The sequence below is a fragment of the Helianthus annuus genome, chromosome 14 (assembly GCF_002127325.2).
Source record: "Helianthus annuus cultivar XRQ/B chromosome 14, HanXRQr2.0-SUNRISE, whole genome shotgun sequence".
Taxonomy (NCBI): domain Eukaryota; kingdom Viridiplantae; phylum Streptophyta; class Magnoliopsida; order Asterales; family Asteraceae; genus Helianthus; species Helianthus annuus.
Genome location: NC_035446.2, coordinates 146,147,396 through 146,156,925, shown reverse-complemented (window position 1 = coordinate 146,156,925; position 9,530 = coordinate 146,147,396).

Below are 9,530 nucleotides of genomic sequence, written 5' to 3'. Positions count from 1 at the left end.
GCCCGGAATAATTTTAAACCCAATTTATGCCTTAGAAGGGCATTTTGGTCATTTAAAAGATAATAAAAGAGTAAAATTAGAAATCTGAGTTTCGGGTCTGGTTCATACAGTAAATATACTTAATATAACATATTATATCAGTAGGGTATGACCCATATACCAAATTTATCATTTAAAACCAAACTATGCACCGTAGGGGTATTTTAGTAATTTCACAAGGGCTAAAAATGCCAAAACTGGAAATCTGAGATCATATACTTATACTTACTGTTATTATATGAAAATATGCTAATTACATCAGTAGGTATAAGTCTTACATGTTTAAAACAAGTATAACGCTTACTATGCGCTTAAAATGCTAAAAATGCGATTTAAGGGCGTTTTCGGGTTTTCACAATAAATCTGAGATTTTTATATTTCCAGAATACTTAAAATAATTTATTCATCATATAAAATCAGTAGAAAAAGGTTTCGGGTCAAAAGGATGTGTAAAACTCATTTTATGGCTAAAACGGTCAAAACCGACATAAGCCGAAATGACTAGGCGATCTAGGATCCGTTCAGCCAAAAATTAATTAAAAATCATCAAAATTCCCAGAATATTATAATACATCAGTTGGTAAAAAGTTTTATACCAAAACGTGGCCAGAAATAGGTCATATGCGAAAAGGGCCGTTTATGTAAATTAAGAACATAGTTTTACGCTAATGGCCATAACTCAAAATCTGGACCACCAACTGATCCGAAATTTTCGGTGCAAGTTTATATATTAGAAATAAAGATTTCTACTCTTTCACTTTTCCAAAAATCACGTTTTATATCAAAAAGGGCAAAATAGTCAACTTTATGCATAAATCGGAAACATGCATTCGAATCGGCTAAGCATAGACTTATGACATAAAATTTCCAGAAAGTTTAACTAAAATGCCAATGGTCATAAATGCTCTAAAATACAGATCTCACACATGCATGTACGGATCCGAACCGATAGTTTACGAAAAAGTCGTTTATTAAGACTTTCGGTTCCAATCCGGGTTTACACTAAAGATCGTCGAGTTGATCGTGGTAAAATACATTCTTATATTCATAATAAAGCTTTCTATGAAGATCAAACAGATTGCATGTCATCTGTATCATTATTCATGTCATTTTTCACAAAAATCGCTTCTGTTGACTTTTTAGAAATAGGTTTGACTCGACATTTAGCATGCATGTAGTGGGAATCAGAGAGTACCCTTTTGAGGGTTTGTTTCCCATAATATTACCAACATGTATCAGGTTTCAATTCGAGAAATGACTGATTGAAACTTGTTTAATCAGAAAGTCAAAGCTTATGAACAAACAGTTTGACTTTTAGCAATAATCACAACAAGAACGGATTAAAGATTGAATTGAGAGCTTACAAGGTCCTATTGATGTTAAGCTAACACTAGAAATCGGCCTTGATGTCCAGAAATGCTCCAGAGATGCTTGAGAGCTTTCTTGAATGTAGAGAGCTCCTTGTTCACAACTTCAAGTGCCAAGAACAATGATCAAAATCTGATTTAAAGAGTGAATCAGATGTTTGTAGTAGGCTCCTGTTGAACTAGGCATGCAAGGGCACGTATTGGGGCAGATGGGAGGTGGAATGAGCTGTAATCAACTTAAATTCGGACCCAAATCAGCCTGTTTTGCGAATTCTGTCGCTGGCAGACCCACGCGGCCCGCTTGGGTCAGTCCAGGCGGGTCGCCTGACCCCCTGTTCAGCCAAACAAGTTTCAATCTTTGACAGCTTTGGCCCCTGAACTTGTACGCGATGTTTCGGCTACTTTTCTCGACCCGTAAACCCCCAAACTTGGTTTCTAAGAACCTTAGGACTTTTACCAACATGGAAATGTCCTCGGAACATTTTTCGCTCAACCGAAAAGCCCTGAAATTCGACGTTGACGCTTTTAGTCCTTCAAGTACGGTTTTGGCCATAACTTTCTCATACGTTGACGAAACTTCACGAAATTTTAACCACATATTCTAGTGAGTATATTTTAGCTTCTCAAAGCTTCGGGTCTGCCAAAAGTTCACTCAGAGGTATAAATTAAACATGTTGACACTTTTGGCCCCTATAGTTTGCAATACTTCACTTTTGTGCAATTTCCGCGTCGTATGATCCATGAACCATCCGTTTAAGGTTATAAACATTATGTAGGGTTATCATAGAGTCTATTTATCCATTATTGACACTTTGGACCCTTACGTTCCATAGTTTTCACTGTTTGTCACTTTTAGTCCCTCTAAAGTATGTTTTCTCATAACGGAACCTTATGACACGTGTCAAGACATTATTGGATGAAATTTTTCGAGGTGTTACATTTCATCAGTTTTATTTTTGAAGACCCATTTTGTGCCAATAGGACTCACACCCTCTGGCAATGAAACAATCTCCCATACTTGTTGTCTTCTAAACTGTTGGAGCTCCTCTTGCATGGCTTCTACCCAATTGTTGTCTTTTAGTGCCTCTTGGTACTTGACTGGCTGATGGAGTGATAGAAAACCAGCAAAAAGACAAATGTTTTGGGATTGACTTCTTGTGAGCACCCCTTCATTGATGTTGCCAATAATTTGATCAGGTGGATGAGATTTCAAGAAGATGAGCTCTCCTTGGTATGGAACAATGGCATTGAGTGGTGAGGGCTGCAAAAGTGTATCATCTGAGCTAACCACTGCTGGTGACTTTGATGACCCAGCAGTGGCTTCAAAAGGTGGTGGCATAGGTGGTAAAGGTGTGGACACATGCTGACTTTGATCCACTGTTTGAGGACTTTTATCAACAGTGCTTGATGATGTGGAAGCAGTGGTTAATGGGCTACTTTGGTCAACAATTGTTGAGGTAGCAGTGGTTGAGCTTTGACAGCTGTTTTGGACATCTGCTGCTCTTCCCATTGTGGCAGACTTTTGTTGAGGAATGATGATCTCATACCCATAGTCTGGTGATGAATTTTCTGATGGACCTGCACTGTTAGTCTTGACAGCAGTATTTTCAAAAGTGAATTTTTCAAGATCAAACAATTCTGCAGGGTTTTCTGGGATTTTCATTGATGAAAGTTCATTGAAATTTACATTCAAAGTCTCTTCCACTGCTTTGGTCCGTGTGTTAAACACTTTGTAGGCCTTAGCAGTGGTTGAGTATCCCAGGTGGTATCCCATATCAATTTTGGCTGCAAACTTTGAGATAGAATCTTTTAAGTTTAAAATGAAACATGGGCACCAAAAACTTTGAAATATGAGATTAATGGCTTTATTTTATACAGCAGTTCATAAGCAGTCTTTTGATGCCTAGGGTTGATTAAAACTCTGTTTTGAACATAACAAGCAGTGTTTACTGCCTCTGCCCAAAAAGTTAATGGCAAACCTGAATCTGCAAGCATGGTTCTGGCAGCCTCAATCAAAGTTCTGTTCTTTCTTTCAACAACCCCATTTTGTTCTGGTGTCCTTGGAATGCTGTACTGCCTCACAATTCCTTTTGACACACAGAAATCATCCAACTCCTTATTCCCAATCTTATGTGCCACAGTTCTGTCTCTTTGTTTGATGCAGTTGAGAACAGGCAGGCATCAGTTCTGGGACACTCTTTTGACGTATCAACAACATAAACATTGCCACTTCTTTGAGCAACAAGTTTAGTTTTGCCATTTTTGATTATTGCTTCAATCTTTTCAACCATTTTTGGTCCAACAATTCTACAACACTCCTTTGTGAAGAATGACCCATACCCCTTATCACTCATTTGTGAGACACTCAAGAGGTTGAATTTCAGATTGTCTATCAGATTGACATTTTCAAATTTTACATTTCCAGACTGAACTGTACCAGACCCCAGAACTTTCCCTTTACTATTATTGCCAAAGGATATATCACCCCTTCCATGGATTTTGAAATCTTTGAGTAGGGCTTTACATCCTGTCATGTGCCTGGAGCCTCCACTATCTACATACCAAAGACTATCTAAGCATGCAGAAGCTCCCTGCACATGAAGTAAAAGAATTAGTTTATTAAGGTCTCCAAAGCCAATAAGGCTTTGGATGGGGTCTCAACAGTGTCTGGGATGGTGACAGATGTATGGACAGTGGTTAGCTCAGGGGTTTGAACATTTTTGAGAATGTTTTTCTCTAACCACTGTTGGGGGTCTTGGCCAATCACCTGTTGATAACCAAAAGGATGTCTGTTCACTTTGGGTTTAGAGGGCTTTTTGTAAGCCTCATAAATATGTGGGATCCGAGGTATGATTGTTGTCCTTTACCTCTCCTGAATTGATTGGCAGGAGGTGCATCAGTCACTTGAACATCCCTTTGAACAAATGTTTGGTTCAGCTGTTTTGTGACAGCAGTTTGGACTGGGACAAACAGTGGTTGTTTCTTGGTGAATTTAACAGATGATGCTGATGAATTTAAGGATGTTTTTGCTGTGTACTCCTTCTTTTTCTCATCAAAGTTTTTAAGATACACACATTCCTTAGTTTTGTGGTTATTTTTACCACAGATGGTGCAGCTCTCAGCAGGTACAATGACACTTGCTTTGTTTAGATCATGTGCTTTTAGATGAAAACAGTCTTTTGTTAGATGATTCCTTTTTTCAAAAAAATCACAAAACAAGTTTTTAATCTTTTCTCTTTTCTTCCTTTTCTCAGATTCCTTTGCAACAGAGTTTTGACCACTGTTGGGATATCTTTGATAAGAATGATCTTTGCTTTTGGAGCTTTTACACCATCAGTGGTTGTGAAATCCATTGGTTTGAAGTCTTCCAGGATATCACACTCATCAGACCATGTGGGTTTAAATTGATATTTCTCAATTTCCTCAAAAGTTGAGGATCCCACAGATCTTTCCAGAGTAATTTTGTTACCAAGTTTGTCAGTTATTTTAACCTCTTGGCCATTTTTGTTGGTTGGTATTATTTCAGTTAAAACAACTTGTTTTCCAGCAGTGTTTACAAGATGATCATATTTTCTATGTCCTATACCAAATTTGACATTGCTTTCAAGTTGTTTTGCAAGCATAACCTCATACCCTTTACAAGACTCCACCCATCTTTCACAGGTGATCTGGGTAGTCTCCAACTCCTTTTTGCAAACTTGGTATTTTTCTACCATAGTTTGGAGTTGAGTTTTGGTTATGCTCTGCTCTTCTTTGAGACTGCTGATCACTTTATCTTTTTCAGCCAATTTGTTTCTGAGTTCTTTTAATGACTTTTCAAATTTGACTTCATCAGACAAGATTTTATCCCTAAGGTTTTCATTTACCTCTTTAATGTTAGCAAATGCAATGATACATTTGTCTGAACACAGTTTTTCAAGAACTTGAGGTGTTACCTTGGCAGCAGCCATCATGGCACAATTACATTGATGATCACCTTCTTCATCAGCTCTCCCTTCTTCCTCACCAGCTTTCTTCACTTCTTCTTTCTCTTTGTCTTCTTTGGACCAAGGGTCAGACAGTGGTTCAATCAGGGTTTCTGAATTTTCTCCCAGCAGTAGTTCACCAGCAACTGCAGTAACCACTGCTTCAGTAACTTCATCCACTGTTTTAGCACTTAGATGTTCACCTTCAGTTTCCACCCCTTCTGGTATTGACTCTAATGCCATCAAACAAAAGTTATTATCAAAAGTATCATTAGATGCATAGAGAGCAAAATTTTCATCACCAAGTTCATCAGGCATGCTGCTCCAATCAACAAAGCCTTGCGTGAAGAAGCTTTGTTGATCTGGTTGTGCCACTGTTGGAGCAGCTTGTTGAGGTGCAACAGGTTGCACCTGTGCCTGAGGAACAGGGGCCTGAACATACTGAATTTGTGGAACAGTGGTTTGAACATAATGCACAGGCACATGGGTTGCAGCATAATGAGCAGTGTTAACATGTGCTGCAGGGGTATATTGGGTATAGTGCACAGTGTTTTGTTGTTGTGGTCTAGGGTTTGAACTAGGATGAGTAATTATTGGACTAGTGGTTTGACTCCTACATTCCCTAGCAAAATGACCTAGCCTATTACACTTGTAACACTTGATTTTTGACTTATCCAACCCCACCCTTAAATTCCCATGAAGCCCTGGGAATTTTCTCACTGTTCTTTTGTAGAATTTGCTTATTCTAACACTAAGCAAAGCCAATTGATGCAAAATGTCCATCTCTTCTAAGTCAGTGGGATCAAAATTTTGCAAATCATTGAGTTCAAAACACAAGTTATCTGACATCTGGTTTTCACTATTTGCAGTGAAAGCATAATTTGCAGAGTGAGGGTCAGAGTTGTTAAAGCCAGCAGTTATGTCAATAAAATGATCAAAACTCTGATCCTTACTGCTGCTACCAGATTCTTCCTGACCAAAAAGAGCGGTGCTGCCAAATGAATAGTCATCTGCAACTTTTCCAGACTCTTGCAACCTCCTTTTCTGGTTTATCCCCCTTTCATAGGTCAGGAGTCTACCATGGAGTTGGGTCAGGGCCAGATCCTTGAACTCAGCTGAATTTCTAGTGACAAATGCAATTGTGTCCCATTTTTCAGGTAGTGATCTAAGGAACCTGCTATTTTGAGTTGCATTTGAAAATGTAACTTTAACAAGCCTTAGTTCACTAATGAGACAACTAAAACGTTCAAACTGTTGGGTTAATGATTCACCCTTGATGTGACAAAATGTTTCATACTGCTGATTCATAATTTCCCTGTTGTTTTCAATAACCTCTTCTGTTCCCCCAAATTGTTCCTTCAATGCATCCCACAATTCTTTGGCACTGTTACAATGTAACATTCCAGCATCGATTTCATTGGGTAATGCAGAAGCTATGATGCTAAATGCTTTGACATCGAGTTCGAACTTTTGAAAATCAGTTTCAGTATAGTTTTCAGTTGGTTTAGGAACGAACTTCTTTGTATCCTCATCACTTGGCACCATAGGAACATGGGGACCAAAGACAACAGATCTCCAACACCCAGTATTCTGTTGAGCAAGGATGTGACCCATCCTTCTCTCCCAGATGTTGTATTCATTACGTTTAAGCATAGGTGGTTTGAAAAGAGAGCCAATGTTATTCTTATCATCTTGTGATTGTGACGTCATCCTGGTTGTTTTACAGGCACTGATTAATCAACTTTAATGGTGATTAAACCTTGCTCTGTTTTTCAACAAAACGAACAAACTATTAGTATCAACGATTGTGAGCTGAACTATTTATGTCAAAATGATTGTTAAATCCAATTTGACTGTCCAAGCTCTGATACCAATTGTTAGGATCTGAGTTTGGATTGATTGTGATTTGTGTTTGAATTAAGATGAACAATGGAAGAGTAGTGCAGCAGAAATTAAATGGAAGCAAACTTTTCACAGTCAAACAGGAGAAATGTTTTCAAACATACATTTTCAACAGAGAATCAAATGCTTAAATTTATTTCAAACTTTGATTACACTTGCATGTATGCTTACAAACTCCCCCTCAGCCCGAGCTCAGTAATTTATTCGTGCAGGAAGAAGATGGTGAAGAGCTAATAGAACAGTACAGAGCACTGTTCTATTTATAGGCACGCAACAAACCACTGAGCATCTAAGCTAACGTCACCATGAAAGTGACATCTAACCTCCTAACAAACTCTAACCTCTGACCTATACAATCACTGCTATGCTAACTACTGATATTACATTTCATTACATAAAGTAAATAAAACAACTGCTGCATCCTTCCACTGCTGTGAACCCAGCAGTACTTGTCATGATCAGCAGTGCTTGAAACAAGGCAGCAGATTGAGCAGCAGAGCTTTAGTTCTTCTTCAGTCTTTAACTTGATCAGCAGTTGTAGGTCAGCAGTTTGTATGATCAGTGGATAGGAGGTCTACAGATGTTGAAACCACTTTCAAGGAGAGAGACTTGCATGCATAACATCTGCTTATTCTGGATCCACTGCTCTGATCTAGTTTTGGCTTTAATTATCTGTTCCTTTGGCAGGGTTCAATCCCAACAAAAACAAACTAGAGTCCCTTTTCCGTTAAGTGAACATAAGACTAAAGCATTAGGTGATTTAATTCATTTAGATGTTTGGGGTCCGTATAAAGTAACTAGTAAGGAAGGTTTCAAATATTTTCTATCTGTTGTAGATGATTTTACTAGAACAGTTTGGTGTTATCAATTAAAAGGGAAATTTGAAGTTTTTGATAATTTAGTGTCTTTTTATGAATTGTTACATACTCGGTTCCAGAAAAAAAATCAAAATTTTTAGAAGTGACAATGGAACTGAGTTTGTTAACAATCAAATGAACGTTTTTTTTTTTTTTTTGTAAAAGTAAAGGAATTATACATCAGACCTTTTGTGCCTATACACCACAGCAGAACGGTGTGGTGGAGAGAAAACATCAACATCTCTTAAATGTAGCTAGGGCCTTGTTATTTCAGAGTGGTTTACCATTAAGATTTTGGTCCGATTGCGCGCTAACTGCTGTGTATTTAATTAACGAGATTCCCTCTTCTGTGTTGTTAGGAAAGTCACCTTATGAGCTAGTTCATGGTTTTAAACCCCCTCTTAGTCATTTGAGGAACTATAGGTGCTTGTGTTTTAGTAAAGTTTTAGATTAAGTGTGTATTAATTGGTTACTCCGATGTTAAAAAAGGATACAAGTTGTGGAATTTAAATAATAAAAAAGAATTTTTTCTAGAGATGTAAAATTTTATGAAACAGTGTATCCTTTTAAATCAAATGTTTGGAGTAATCAAGAAGTTTTAACTGATAGTAGTTTAAACCATTTAAACTTTTTGATCTGTATGATGCACCAGCACCTTCTAGTTCTGATAATAATGTTGTTGAAAGTCCCGATGATGAAGAGAGGGAATTAGGTTCTCCTGAGAGACCTTGTGATGATCAGCAGTCATCTGTTTCTCTCACATCTGCCTTACTTTGTCAAGACGTTAGTGGTCAGCATACTCAGACGGGTGTACAGAGTAGTAGTGAGGAGAACAATGACAAGGCATAGGACACAAGCCTCTCACATGATGAGACCATCCTGTCTGAGGGAACTGCTTCACAACTTAGGAAATCATCTAGGATTAGTAGTTTGCCTAAGAGGTTTGACCAGTTTGTTGTTGAGGGAAAAGTTAAGTATGGGTTGGAGAAAGTTGTTAACTATTCTTATTTGTCATGTGAAAATTTGTGTTTAGTTTTTTCATTAGATAAAACTGTTGAACCTGTTACATATAATGAAGTTGTTAAAGATAGTAAATGGATAGAGGCTATAAATGATGAAATGGAAGCCTTACATAGAAATAATACATGGGTTTTAACTGATCTTCCAAAAGGAAGAAAACCCATAGGGTGTAAATGGGTGTACAAAATTAAATATAAAGCTAATGGTGAAGTAGAACGGTATAAGGTTAGATTAGTTGCTAAAGGCTTTAACCAACGAGAAGGTATAGACTTCGGAGAGACTTTCTCTCCGGTTGTTAAAATGGTAACTGTAGGATAGTAATTAAATTGGTTGTTAATAATAACTGGCCACTATATCAATTGGACATTAATAATGCTTTT